We start from the raw sequence: 15,692 nt of genomic DNA, 5'->3' as shown, positions 1-15,692 counted from the left end.
GAAGCAAAGTTTTTAACCCGAGGTACTATTTCTGGGTTAACTGAGTCTGTAACCTGAAGCTTCTGTAACCTGAAGCGTCTGTAACCCGAGGTACCACTGTAGTCAAAACAGAAGCAACAAAACACTAACCCCTCCCCCCCATTTAGAATACTGTAGAATATTAATCAGCCAAAGGCCTGGTTGAAGAATAACGTTTTTGCCTGGTGCCTAAAGACATGTAATGAAGGTGTCTAGAAGGTGTCTGATCTCAGGGTCCGGGTAGGTTCATATGGGGAGAGGTGGTCCTTGAGGTATTGCTGTCCTGAGCTGTTTAAGGCTTTATAGGTCAAAATCTATATAATTATAATCAGTGCTTTTTTCTGGGGGGACGCAGGGGTATGCATACCCCTAAACATGTAGTGAATCTAAGTTTGACCTCATTGAGGGGCAGTATTTCAATATGAGTAGGAAAATGAGAGTACCCCTAAACATGTTTTTAGAAAATAAGCACTGATTATAATTAGGGGCGCACTGCAAGGATTCATGGTGGGTTTCCATCACCACCACCACCATTAATTTATTAAAATTGTATACCACCCTTCATCCATAGATCTCAGGGTGGTTCACAACATAAAAATACAATATAAAACACCCAATATGACCAGGAGTGCACATGGAGGCTCCTGATTGTTGATTTGCAAAGCATGATTTGGTACTCAAACGGCTTGGCTCCTGAACAAATCAGCTCCCGAACTCTGCAAACCTGGAAGTAAGTGTTCCGGTTTGCAAACGTTTTTTGGAAACTGAACGTCCTTTGTGGCTTCTGATTAAGTGCAGGAAGGTCCTGCAGCCAATTGGAAGCCACACCTTGGTTTTTGAATGGTTTCGGGAATCAAAAGGAGTCCCGGAACGGATTAAGTTTGAGAACCAAGGTACTTACCTTTTCCTGCTCACCTCATGCTGCATATGACAGGTGTACAGTCACACCTTGTGTTGCGTTTGCTTCAGGTTGCGTCCCTTGGCGACCTGGAAGTACTGGAAAGGGTTACTTCCGAGTTTCGCTGCTCGCGCATGCGCAGAATCTCAAAATGACATCATGCGCATGCTCAGAAGCGGCAAATCGCGGCACGCGCAGATGCGCAGACGTGGTTTGCGTTTTGCTCATGTTGTGAACGGGGCTCTGGAACGGATCCCGTTTGCAACCAGAGGTACCACTGTCTGTTGTTTTAGACTGTGACCTAAACAGAGCATGCTGAAGGCCAGACAGAGGGGTCTGGACGATTTTGACTCCTAAGCCTGAGGTTTCCCCACCCCAGTATAAAGGGCCGTGCAGATAATGTGATGCAAAGCATATTGAACTTTCAGCAGTGGCGTAGCGTGGGTTGTCAGCACCCGGGGCAAGGCAAGTAATTTGTGCCCCCTAACCCGTGGATTTGCGCCCCCTAACCCGTGGATTTGCACCCCTAACCCCTAGGTGTTGCGCCCGGTGCGGCCGGCCCCCCTGCATCCCCCACACTACGCCACTGACTTTCAGCGAAACACCATGATTCATTAACCAACCCTGGTGCTTCAGAAATGCAGTGTTAAATTTCTAAATGTGCATTCCTGTGACGAGAAGAAGCGTGACATCTCCCTCTGCTAGGCTGGCTTCCTGAATCCCCTTGACCCTTACCCTTGCATTTCTAACCTCCTCACCTTTGCTGTGATAAACGTCACGGGCTAAGCTCCTTAATGCCTGCCGTGGAACCCAGCACATACTTGCACATGGCTCCCCAAATCAACACAGACTGTGGAAACTTCACACTGGACTTCAAGCATCTGGCATTGTGTGCCTCCCCATTCTTCCTCCAGACTCTGGGTCCTTGGTTTCCAAATGAGATGCAAAAGCTGCTCTCATCAGAAAAGAGATTTGGGGAGCCATGTCTTCAGCTGGTGTTGGTCCACTGTGCTTCATTAAGTCCAGGGTCAACCAGGAGATTTTGGAGCACTTAATGCTTCCTTCTGCAGACGAGCTTTATGGGGATGCTGACTTCATTTTCCAGCAGGTCTTTGGCACCTGCCCACACTGCCAAAAGTACCAAAACCTGGTTCAGTGCCCATGGGATTACTGTGCTTGATTGACAAGCAAACTCGCCTGACCTGAACCCCATGGAGAATCTATGGAGCATTGCGAAGAGACAGATGAGAGACATGAGACCGAGCAATGCAGAAGAGCTGAAGGCTGCTATTGAAGCTTCCTGGTCTTCCATAACACCTCAGCAGTGCCACAAGCTGATAGCATCCATGCCACGCCGCATTGAGGCAGTAATTGATGCAAAAGGGGCCCAAACCAAGTACTGAGTACATATGCATGCTTCTCAGAGGTCCAATATTGCTCTATTTGCAGTCCTTGTTTTGCTGATTTCATTTAATATTCTAATTTTCTGAAATTTAATATTCTAATTAATATTATAATTTTCTGAAATTGATTTCATTTAATATTCTAATTTTCTGAAATTGTTATTTTGGGGTTTTCATCAGCTGTACACCATGATCATCACAATTATAACAGATAAAGGCTTGACATATCTCACTTTGCATGTCATAAGTCTATCTCATATATTAATTTCACCTTTTAAGTTGAATTACTGAAATAAACGAACTTTTCCACAATATTCTAATTTTCCAAGTTTCACTTGTAAAATGATGATGATGATGACTTTGCCCTTTCCTTTTTACCAATCTTCTGCTCATCCCTGACAAAAGCAGGACTTGCTGTCTGTCTGTACAGACAGCAAGCCCTACTTGCCAAGGAACAACCAGCAATGGACTTTAAGGCTCCATTTTGTTGCTTTGCAGTTACATTTTTACCTTTACCGGCCCACATGATATCACATAGGACAGGTGGGTGTGGTTTTGGAAAAATAGTCTTGTGGGCCAAATTAGAACCTCTGCTGGGCCTAATTTGGCTTGCAGGCCAGAAGTTCCCCACCCCCGCCTTAGAGTAGTTTTTACCAACCGGTTGCCTTCTGGCTGGTTTGGACCACAACTCTCATCACTCCTGGCCAGCATGGCTGTGCTGTCACCAGCCCTAGGGAAATACAGCTGGGGAGCCGTGGTTCAAAACATCTGGAGGGCAGAAGGTTGGGGAAGGCTGGCACAACCCTTTCAAATGGGACCTTCTGCTTCCTAGGAACGGAATCTAGAATCCTAAGCCACAGTCTAGAGAAGAGCTTTCCAAACTTTCCATGCTGGTGACACACTTTTTAGACATGCATCATTTTGCGGGTGGTGCTGTGGGTTAAACCACAGAGCCTAGGGCTTGCCGATCAGAAGGTCGGCAGTTCGAATCCCCACGTTGGGGTGAGCTCCCGTTGCTCGGTCCCTGCTCCTGCCAACCTAGCAGTTCAAAAGCACGCCAAAAAGTGCAAGTAGATAAATAGGTACTGCTCTGGCGGGAAAGTAGACGGCGTTTCCGTGCGCTGCTCTGGTTTGCCAGAAGTGGCTTAGTCATGCTGGCCACATGACCCAGAAGCTGTACGCCAGCTCCATCGGCCAATAAAGCGAGATGAGTGCCGCAACCCCAGAGTCGGTCACGACTGGACCTAATGGTCAGAGGTCCCTTTACCTTTTAATGTAGTTTTACTAGCAAACCGGAGGTTAAACTAACCCCTTTCCTGTCCCGGATGGAGCGCAGGAAGCGTTGGCACAACACGAATACACACCGCCACCAATACACTAATGTGTCAGGAGTGGACACACAGTTTGGAAAGCTCTGCTCTAGTGTCAAGAATCAGCCAAGGTAAGATTAATTTGATTTGGGTGACTTCTAGTGGTCAGAATGTGAACATCAGCAAATTGGGGGGGGGGGGGGATTTTCACAAATGGGTAGAGAGGGAGTGATATCTTTGCAACTCTTTCCACCTGAGAGAGGAAGAACTGGAACAGCTATCTCCAATTGAGATATTTACTCTTGATTAGGAATGTCACCTTCGGATAAAAGGCTATTAAGACCAGGGGTACATGGGGCTGCCCTTGAAGGCGACGTGGATAACAATAACAACAACAACTTATTATTTATACCTGAAATATACTCGGAGTCCTGCAGTGATTTCATGCTCTTTATTGCAGTTTGTAAAACAGTGATTGAATTTCCCCCCAAACCTCAGGCCTTTATATACATTATTTACACGATGAGTCCCATCTGATTGGCTCGTTCTGCTTCCCTCCTGAAGCCTGATTGGTCTTCTCCTGCAAGCCAATCAGTTGTTGCATTCTAGGATCCTACCTGCCTATTGTTCTAGGATCCAAGCTTAGTACATAACAATACCCCACCCATCTGGCTGGGTTTCCCAAGCCACTCTGGGCAGGTTACAGCACATAAAAAATGGTAAAAGATCAGACATTGAAAACTTCCCGATACAGGGCTGCTTTCAGATGGCTTCTAAAAGTCAGATAGTTGTTTATTTCCTTGACATCTGATGGGAGGGTGTTCCACAGGGCAGGCGCCACTACCGAGAAGGCCCTCTACCTGGTTCCCTGCAACCTCACTTCTCGCAGTGAGGGAACCACCAGAAGGCCCTTGGAGCTGGACCTCAGTGTCAGGGCTGAATGATGGGTGGTGGAGACGCTCCTCCAGGTATACTGGGCTCAGGCAGAAACGTCATTTGGTCCAAAATGCACCAGCCAGATTACTGGCTGGGGTTCCATTTAGACCTCGTGTTTTAAAACTGCTGGTCTGGTTGCCAGTTCATTTCTGGACCCAGTTCAAGGTGCTCAACATTGGTGTTTGAAGCCCTAAATGACCCAGGTCTCAAATATCTGAAAGGCCACCTGCTTTCCTACAGACCCTCTTGGGTGCTGAGATCAGTAGACTGAGACCTCTTGGTTGTCCCTCCATGCACAGATAATCTGGGTGGGTGAGGGTAGCAGCCTGAGACAGGACCTTCTCTGTGGTGGCCCCTAAGCTGTGGAACCCCCCTCCCCACAGAGCTGAATCTAATACCTTCTGGTGAATACCTTTTACCCTGCATTTTGACACTTGAGGCATATATTTTCAGGATCCACCTTTTTATGATTGTAAGCTGTTTTAATATTTCTTGTGTTTTATTGTTGTAACCCACCCTGGTACCTTTGGGGAAGGACGGGTAATTAAATAAGAATAAGAGTAAATTTTTTTTTTTTGGGGGGGTAATTTCATATTATAACTATATACTGCACGAAGAAGTCCTTTCTTTTGTCTTTCCTGAATTTTCCAACATTCAGCCTTATTGGCTGACCGTGAGTTCTGGTGAGAAAAGTTTTCCTTTCTGTATTTGCTTTATCCATGACCATTCATTGCAATTTTTGCTTACTTACAGCAGCTTTTCCTCCTCCCTGGTGTGGAGACCAAGTTGATTCCTGAGGAAGGGATTTTGCAATATTGGGTGGGGGTTTTTTGGGGGCAACATTTAGCCATTTTAAGCAGGGCCGGATTTAGGTTTGATGAGGCCCTTAGCTACTGAAGGTAATAGGGGCCTTTATATGTCCAGCTGTCCTTTGTCAACAACAAATTGTCACTGTTTTTCATGTTGAAAATATGCTATATGGTAATTTATGGACCTAATAGGTATCTAAAGCCCTTTGCACATGTTGGCATGCAACCAGTCCATGCAGAATGTAGGCACCCTATATATAGAAATGAGCAAAACAGTGATATATTAGGGAGCAGGCTAGCAGGTGGGTCCCATTACTTACCGTATTTTTTGCTCTATAAGACTCACTTTTTCCTTCCTAAAAAGTAAGGGGAAATGTGTGTGCGTCTTATGGAGCAAATGCAGGCTGCGCAGCTATCACAGAAGCCAGAACAGCAAGAGGGATCGCTGCTTTCGCTGTGCAGCGATCCCTCTTGCTGTTCTGGCTTCTGAGATTCAGAATTTTTTTTTCTTGTTTTCCTCCTCCAAAAACTAGGTGCGTCTTGTGGTCTGGTGCGTCTTATAGAACGAAAAATATGGTACATCATAGGAGCCTACACAACACAAAACACTGTTGCTGTTATGTAGGTTTTGTTTTATTTATTTATTATCGTATATTTTGGAAATATACATCCAGTTTCTTTTCCTTTATTTTTTGGGGGGCCCCCAAGAGAGTGGGGCCCTAAGCTATAGCTTGTTTAGCTTATACGTAAACCCGGCACTGATCTTAAGCCAGGGATGGTTGGGCAGAAGGCGGATGATTTTGTGCTGTGATAAAACCCGATTCCTCTTTCTGCATCCACAGCACCTTTCCCAGAAAACCCCCAGCTAAGTTTCAGACAACTATATTATGGATATCTTGGGAATCAATCACAGTTTCTCCTTCTCTTAAAAAAATAAAAAGAAGAATTTTGATTCTAGACTGATCTGCTGCTGCAAGAGGCTTCAAGACTTGAGTAGGAGAAGGTTTGGGAAGGGAGGAGAGGCATCCTTACCATACATATTTCATAGGCTGTTTGCTCTCAGCCTGACGCGGCAGAAACCTAGCCCCCTCCCCCCCCCAAAAACAAGCAATGTCTGGCAGATGGTGAGAAGTTCCAGGAATCCCACCTGGGAGAAGGAGATGGATGAGGCAGAAATGCCTCCCTTTGCATTTCAGCAGAAATGTCAAGCATGCCTGGCAGTGGTTAGCGTGGGTTGTCAGCACCCGGGGCAAGGCAAGTAATTTGCACCCCCTAACCCATGGATTTGCGCCCCCTAACCCTAACTCCCAGATGTTGCGCCTGGTGCGGCCGGCCCCCCTGCACCCCCCACGCTACGCCACTGATGCCTGGAAAGTACAGTGGTACCTTGGTTCTCAAACGCCTTGGTACTCAATCACCTTGGTTTCCAAACACTGAAAACCCGGAAGTAAGTGTTCCAGTTTCCGAACGTTTTTCGGAAGCCGAATGTGGCTGTCAGCTATTGTTTCCGGGGCACCTGCACCAATCAGAACCCGCCTTTGTTTTTGAACATTTGGAATGGATTAAGTTTGGTGTTTTTGTTTTTTTGCTATTTATTTTGTGTGAACCCAGTTCAGCTACTGATGGATTGATTGTGTGACTGTGGAGATGGATAAAAGCCCCCCATCCAAACAATGACTATCATCAGCGCAGGTAAGAAATTTTTTTACTTTTAATTTTTACCATCTACAATACAGTGGTGCCTCGCTAGACGAAATTAATCCGTTCCGCGATTCTCTTCGTCTAGCGGTTTTTTCGTCTTGCGAAGCAAGCCCATTGACAGCTTAGCGGATTAGTGCTAGAGCTGTCAAGCGGCTTCCAGCGATCAGCTGTTAAGCGGCTTATCAGCGGAACAGCTGATAAGCGGCTTAGCGGCTTAGCGGCTTAGGAAAAGGGCAAAAAAGCAAAAAAAACCCGCTGGGGGACGCAAGATTTTTTCGTCTTGTGAAGCAACCCCATAGGGAAATTCGTTTTGCGAAGCGCCTCCAAAACAGAAAAACCCTTTCGTCTAGCGGGTTTTTCGTCTTGCGAGGCGTTCGTCTTGCGGGGCACCACTGTACTGTCTTATTTATTTTATAGTACAGTACATCGATTATTGCTTTCATTTTATGGGTCAACAATCTCGTTAGATAGTAAAACTCACATTAAATTGATGTTATTATTATTACAGTGGTACCTCGGGTTACATATGTTTCAGGTTACATATGCTTCAGGTTACAGACTCCGCTAACCAAAAAATAGTGCTTCAGGTTAAGAACTTTGCTTCAGGATGAGAACAGAAATCATGCTCTGGTGGCACAGCAGCAGCAGGAGGCCCCATTACCTAAAGTGGTGCTTCAGGTTAAGAACAGTTTCAGGTTAAGAACGGACCTCTGGAATGAATTAAGTACTTAACCTGAGGTACTACTGTATTATTAAAGCACTATCATGCCACTTTAAACAGTCACAGCTTTCCCCAAAGGATCCTTTTTTGATCCCCAAAGTGTGCTGAAAGTTGTTAGCGGACCCCCTCTTTCCTTCCTAGAGCTACAATTCCCCGGGATCCCTGGGAAGAGGGGTCGATTGTTTAAACCACTGTGGGGGAGAGACAAATGCCATTTAAGAAGGATGCTAAAGATTGGTAATGTCATTCAGGAATATCACCAGCAGGTGGCAGCATTGGAACAACTATAAAAATTCCATTTTATTTTAAAAAATGTGGGTGGGTGGCTGGGGTGGGGGGCGTCGTAAAATGTATTTTTTCCATTAAAAAAAACCCCTATCTTTGTACTTGTCTTGCTCCCTGCCTCTCATGCCTCCGCTTCCAGCTTTACACTGGTCTTTCTGTACATTGCATATACGGTACTATAGCATGTTCTCTTCTGATACCCCCAATTTCTAACCACCTCCCCCACCCGCTGCTACTTGTTAGGATACCCCCTAGTCCCCCCCCCAAGAGCTACAATTCTCATAGTTACCTGTGAAGAGGTAACCACTATAACCACTATACCATAAAGGTAAAGCCATTAGGTCCAGTTGTGGACGACTCTGGTGTTGCGGCACTCATCTTGCTTTATTGGCTGAGGGAGCCGGCATACAGCTTCCGGGTCATGTGGCCAACATGACTAAGCCGCTTCTGGCAAACCAGAGCAGCGCACGGAAACGCCGTTTACCTTCCCGCTGAAATGGTACCTATTTATCTACTTGCACTTTGATGTGCTTTCGAACTGCTAGGTTGGCAGGAGCAGGGACCGAGCAATGGGAGCTCACCCCGTCGCGGGGATTCGAACCACTGACCTTCTGATCGGCAAGTCCTAGGCTCTGTGGTTTAACCCACAGCGCCACCCGCATCCCTTCCAGGGAGGGAACAGGTCCCTTAACATACTACAGCTCCCAGTATTTTTTGAATCATACTCCTTTAAAAGTATGGTGTGAATGTGGCCTCTCTTATAGGAATTCTAAGGTCATATATATATATATATATATATATAATAAATGGTCATAAATGTACAAGGCAAACACATACATAAGTATATAAACCATGTGTTTGAAATAGTACAGGAGAGCAACCCTGAAGCCATTTTGACTCTCCCAAATTGACCTCAACTATTTCTCAGCAAGGGGGAAGGAAATAGGAAAAGCTTTCCAATTGTCTTTGGACTGGAGGGGCTTACACCTCCCTGCAATTACAGTCTGGCAAGTATTTGTTAAACTACTATCGATATGTGTAAGAGATTCAGGAATTAAAGTGTTTATCATCCGAAAGGAATGGCCAGGCTACCCAGAAAATGCAGTCAAGCAAGGCATTATCCTGGCAGACAGGAGAGAAGCAACACACTCAAATTTCTGCTGGGGAGCGCCTGCTTCTGTGATATATGTATGATGTTTTGGGGAGTGGTCTTTAGCTACTGGCAATGTCAAACGTTTATATAAAAGCATGGACACCACTGTTCTGGGTTCCTCCTCCCTCCTGCATGTGGTGAGTGGGGACCCTGTGGCAACAGTTTAATAAAGAACAGGCTTACTAGCTGCTTTGCTTCTCAATATTTTCTGGTTGGCCTCTGTTATTTTCTCCTATAGAAAACCTACATAAGGATGCTATACGGGCTCTTGGGTAACCCATAAGGGATAAAGGAACTGTTTCCCCCCCTTATAACAACCTCAGTCTGATATTTCAACATTACCACAACAAGCAAACCTTTACCAGGGAGAATGGCTAATCGCTGCACTCCCATCCCTGTTAATCGTAGAATCGTAGAACTAGGAGGGTACCCCAAGGGTCATCTAGTCCAGCCCCCTGCAATGCAGGAATCACAGCAAAAGAATCCCGGACAGGTGTCCAACCAACCTCTGCTTAAAAACTTCCAAGGAACGAAAAGCCATTACCTTCATAAAATGGAACATACTCCCTTGGAAGCTCTCTTTCCTTGGGTAGACTTCCAACAGAGGTCTGATGGCCACCTGCCAGGGATTCTTCAGCTGTAATAATAATAATAATAATAATAATAATAATAATAATAATAATAATAATTCATTATATATACCCTGCCCATTTGGCTGGGGTTCCCCAGCCACTCTGGGCGGCTCCCAACAGAATATTAAAATACAATAGTCTATTAAACATTAAAAGCTTCCCTAAACAGGGCTGCCTTCAGATGTCTTCTAAAAGTCTGGCAGTTGTTTTTCTCTTTGACAACTGGTGGGAGGGCGTTCCAGAGGGCAGGTGCCACTACCGAGAAGGCCCTCTGCCTAGTTCCTTGTAACCTCACTTCTTATAGGGAGGGAATTGCCAGAAGGCGCTCGGCACTGGAACTCAGTATGTGGGCTGAACTATGGGGGTGGAGATGCTCCTTCAGGTATACTGGGCTGAGGCCGTTTAGGGCTTTAAAGGTCAGCACCAACACTTTGAATTGTGCTCAGAAATGTACTGGGAGCCAATGTAGGTCTTTCAAGACCAGTGTTATGTGGTCTCGGTGGTGCTACCAGGCTAGCTCATTAGGAGGGGTTGGAGTAGATGACCCCTGGGATCCCTTCCAACTCAATGATTCTGTGATTACCAGGAATCTGTGTGCAGACCACAGGCCTCACCCCCCAGCTCCAAAACTCTTGACATTCTCTTTCCGTGTCTCCCCTCATGTAGCAGGTGGGCCTGGAGTCTGGGCAGACAACCTGTCTTGCTGCAGCCCAGCCGTCGAGGCTTCCCCCTGCCCGCCAAAGGAGATGCCTGCAGATCTATAAATAAGCAATTAGCGCTTCTTCTCCCATCAAGAGGGGCATGCGGTGGGAATGCGGGCGCTCCCCCCCCCGCTAAAGATCCTCGCTGGCAGAACAGACAGCTGCATCTGTGCAGCGTTTCGCAGCCGCTTAATATTCCCCAACAAAAGTCCTTCCACAACGAAAACTTTAATTGCATTAATCTTCCAATGGCTGCACATTTCCAACCTCCCTCCCAACCCAAATCCACATCTCTGCTTCCCTTCCCCTGACAACCCGTTAAACTGAATCTCCCTGCTAATCGCAGCTGCCAAAGCACAATAACGTTCTCGCGCCGGACGTGCGTTTGCTAATTAGACAAGCGTGGAAAAATAGCTGCTGGCCGATGATCGTGAGGGCCTTTCATCTTGGAAGAGGGCCAGCTGTCACCCTGCCACTACGTGACGTTGTCGTGCTTCAGGAAAGCCGCCTTGTATGCAGTCAGATCAATGGTCTCTCTAGACTCAGGGCTCATCCACACTCAGCTTCCTGCAATTTCTTGGCACAGATCCACACTTTAAAGCTCTGCGTCTGAGGGCTTCTCCCTCACTGCTTTCTGCAGGAAAAGCTGCTCTTTAAAGCTGATTTGGAGCCAACGGCTGTTTGGGTTTTCTGCAGAATGCTGTTCTAATAAACGGAAATCTGCCCTTTTCCCTTATGGGGTATCCAAGAGCCCATATAGAGTCCTTACATAGGTTCCCTATTGGTAGGAGAAAATAACAGAGGCCAACCAGAGAATATTGAGAAGCAAAGCAGCTAGCAAGCCTAATCTTTATTGATCTGTTGTAACAGGGTGCTCCCCTCACACGCAGGAAAGGAGGAGGACCCAGAACCCAGGTGTGTCTGCCCTTATATAGACATTTTAAAATCCCCACCCTGGAGTTCAAGACCACCCCGAGACCCATCATACCTACATCACAGAAGGGGCGGTCTACAGCAAAAATCTGAGTGCGTTGTTTATCTCCTGTTGTTGTTTATCTCCTGTCTGGCAGGTTACCTGTTAATGCTTACTTGATTGGACACCCTGGGGAGCCTGGCCAGTCTTTTGTCATGATAAATACTTAGTTCCTGAGCCAGGTCACAGGCTCACACCCTATTCATATCTTAAATGTGCCCTTAAGACAGGATTTGTGAAGGAAAAGACAATGGGGAGGCTTTTCCATTTTCCTTTGACCTTGCAGAGCAAACATTTGGCCAGTTTGGGAATCAAAAATGGCTTCAGGTCAGACTTCCTGTACTGATCTAGGTACTTGTTTGGTTGGTACATTTATGAACATTTATTATTCATCTAAGACCTTAAAATTCTTATCACACTGTTTGCTCCGATTCAGCTGCAAAGAGTGGCATTTGCAGAAAGTAGCGGGGGGGGGGGAAGCCCTTGGATACAGTGCTTCAAAGGGCAAACCTGTGCTTAGAAATGTGGCACAAGGTGGTGGACATGTACACTAGTAAAAGCTTTCTGGGAAATGATCTACAATGAATGAAAGAAAATGTTTAAAAATACATATGTTAAGAAACCGGAAGCGTTTTTGTTAGGTATAATAGGTGAAGAGGTTCCAAGAGAAGATAAAAGACTTTTTATGTCTGCAACGACGGCAGTGAGAATGCTACTAGCCCAGAGATGGATGGAAGGAAGAAGTACCAGCAAAAGAAGAAACAAACTGACGGAGTGTGCAGAGATGGTGAAAATGATGGGGAAGAACAGAAACCAGGAAGATCAAGTACTGTCATACCTCATGTTACGTTTGCTTCATGTTACACTTTTTCAGGTTGTGTCCCGCAGTGACCTAGAAGTATTGGAAAGGGTTACTTCTGGGTTTCACCGCTTGCGCATGTGCACAAGTGCGAAATCTCACTTCGCGCATGTGCACAAGTGCCAAATTGTGCTGCACACCTGCACAGATATGGTGCTTCAGGTTGTGGGCTTTTCATGTTGCGAACAGGCCTCCGGGACGGATCCCGTTCGCAACCAGAGGTACCACTGTATTGTTAAAAGACTGGAGTCAATTTTTAATTTATTTAAAAGACCACTGTAAACAGTTAACATCATTGGCAGGGATGTAATGACACTTGTAATGTGAAATAACTATGGTAATTATGGATATATATATATATTAGATGGATAACGGTAAAAGATGCAGAGAATTTAATCATAAATATGGAACCCATGGGGGGGGGAAGGAGGTCCCCCTTCAAAAGAACCTTTTATTTTACTATTTGAAATAGTTAAAGTTAAAATGTATAAAATTGTGTAAAACCAATAATTTTTTATTTTATTTTATTTTAAATAGAAACGTGGCACAAAGAGGAAGTCTGGATGAGCCCTCAGTATTGCCTACAATGACTGGCAGTGGGTCACATGAGAACAGAAGAGTAGTGTTATGTACTGAAGTTCTCACCCTGGGCCAGCAGGGGGATACTGTACATAGTTCAGGTCCACATATGCAAATAAGGGATCAAAAGTGACGTTCAGTGATTGGATAGTTACAGAAAGTTGTTACAGTTACGTTGTACTGGAGCTCTATATAAGCAGGCTGGCTGAACCCTTCAGTTCAGTTCTGTTCTGGCCTGTGAATAAACAAGAGCTGTTTGGAGAATCGCTGTGTCGTCTGATATGTTCACCCACAACTTAACAAGGAGCCTGCAGGATCAAGCCAGTGGTCTGTCTAGTCCAGCATCCTGTTCTCACAGGGGCCAATCAGATGCCCCGATGGGAAACCTGCAAGCAGGATTCAAGCACAAGAGCCCTCTCTCCTCCTCCAGCTTCCAGCAACTGGGATTTGAGAGCATGGCTGCCTCTGATGGTCCTTACAAATCCCTTGAATCTGCTTCAAGTCACCACACTTCCACGTTCTCCGTCAGATAATCAGCTAACAGAAAAACCAGCCAACCCCCAGCTGCTACTACACCATTTATTCCTTTTGATATGCATTTACAATGCGAATGCAATACAAATACTAACAACGTCCACCAACCTGGATGGCTTCCAAGGAAGATTAGAGAAATTCACGGAGGAGAAAGCTAACAACAACGATGTTTCTGAATACCAGTTGCTGGAAAACATGGAAGGGGAGAGCTGCTCTCGCACTCAGGACCTGTTTTCTTTTTGGGACATCTGAGTGGCCACTGTGCAAACAGGATGCTGGACTAGATGGGTCATTGGCCTGATCCTGCGGGCGCTTGTTATCCTCTTACGTTCTTAGTTGGCAGGCACCGTGTGTACGTTTCGGGAAATGACTGCAGGGTAACCGGGCGAGGATTAAATTTGTACGATACGTTGCGAGAGGCGTAATTATTAACTTCATTCAAAGGGTGCAATTATGCTGATAAATCTCACCGGGCTGCACTGATCAGGAAAACAGATGAGCATATTTGCGTGTCCCTGTCTCCTCCGTCCCTCCCTCCTTTCTTCCCATCTGAAATGGGTTGAATTAGTTAAGTCTTGGGAAGAAAATGATTTGCCTCCTCCCTTAATGGTAATAAATTTTGTCTCTCTCTAATATAATCGCTGTTGTGTTGTTACTGCCTGTGAGAAACCATTTATCGCTTGCAGTTTTCTCCCCTGAAAGAGACAGGTTGTGACCTTCGTGAAGGTTAAAACTAATTAGAGAAGCAATTCAGGTCTGGTCCTGGAAATAAATTCTAACAGGTTGCTGGGTGGTTGTTACAGCAATGATTCAATGGCAGGCTCTGTTTCATTGCATCTGAAGCAGTTTTAAAGCGGGAGGGGAGTTGGAGGGAGGGAGGCAAGGGACCTTGCATTGGGAGGGAGCTCTGGAAGAAAAGGGTTCAACTCCACCTCTGACCTGAGACAGGGGTGGCCGAATCTGTCAATTTTACTTTCTCACAATTTCCCATTTCCCCAGTCTTAAGCTCTCCACATTCCCTCATTATTTTGTGTTTCTTCTTCAAAAGCATGTAATGAATATTTGTCAGATTTTTATTATTGCTATTATTGCTATTATTGCTATTATTATTAGGTAAAGGTAATGGGACCCCTGACCATTAGGTCCAGTCGTGACCAACTCTGGGCTTGCGACGCTCATCTCGCTTTATTGGCCGAGGGAGCTGGCGTACAGCTTCTGGGTCATGTGGCCAGCATGACTAAGCCACTTCTGGCGAACCACAGCAGCACACGGAAACGCCATTTACCTTCCCGCCATGCTTTCGAACTGCTAGGTTGGCAGGAGCAGGGACTGAGAAACGGGAGCTCACTCCGTCACGGGGATTTGAACCGCCGACCTTCTGATCAGCAAGTCCTAGGCTCTGTGGTTTAACCCACAGCGCCACCCGCGTCCCATTATTATTATTAGTGTTCATTTATTACCTGCCCTTCATCCTAAGGTCTCAGGGTGTGCTGTTGTGTGTTCAAATGTTTCCCAAGGGAAGCTCAATTCCAGCTCCCCGACCACCAACATTAACCCCGTGATCTCAGGAGACAACAGAAGAGTGTGCCTTCACAGGTAAAGTCAAACCATTGTAGAGTTACAGTGCTTGTTGTGGCTGCTGTAGAGACTGATAGTGGGGGAAAAGACATGTTTTGTTGCAGCTGGGGCAGATGAAGGCATCCGGTTTTGCTGCTGCAGATGCACTCTGGGCTTTCTTCTCTCTGCACTCCTCCCAGTGATCATTCCTCCTCTGGTCACTGTTGTCTCCAGGCACTGCGGTCGTCTGCAAGGGATTGCCTAACCTTCTTGCCAAGTTTGCAGACATCTTTGTAACACAGAGTTGGTCTGCCAATTGGCCTGGTGCCAGAAGCCAGAAGCTCCCCGAGAGCATGTCCTCAGAGATTCTGCCACCTTCCATTCTGTAGACATGACCAAGCCAGCGTAGACGTCACTAAGACAGAAGTGTGATCATCTGCAACTAATCCAGAATGCGGCAGCTAGACTGGTGACTGGGAGTGACCACCGAGACCATATAACACTGGTCCTGAAAGACCTACATTGGCTCCAGGTACGTTTCTGAGCACAATTCAAAGTGTTGGTGCTGACCTTTAAAGCCCTAAACAGCCTCAGCCCAGTGTAATTGAAGGAGCGTCTCCACC

This window comes from Podarcis gaigeae (assembly GCF_964106915.1).
Source record: "Podarcis gaigeae genome assembly, chromosome: 16".
In the NCBI taxonomy this organism is placed as follows: Eukaryota; Metazoa; Chordata; class Lepidosauria; order Squamata; family Lacertidae; genus Podarcis; species Podarcis gaigeae.
Note: the sequence above shows the minus strand (reverse complement) of the source record.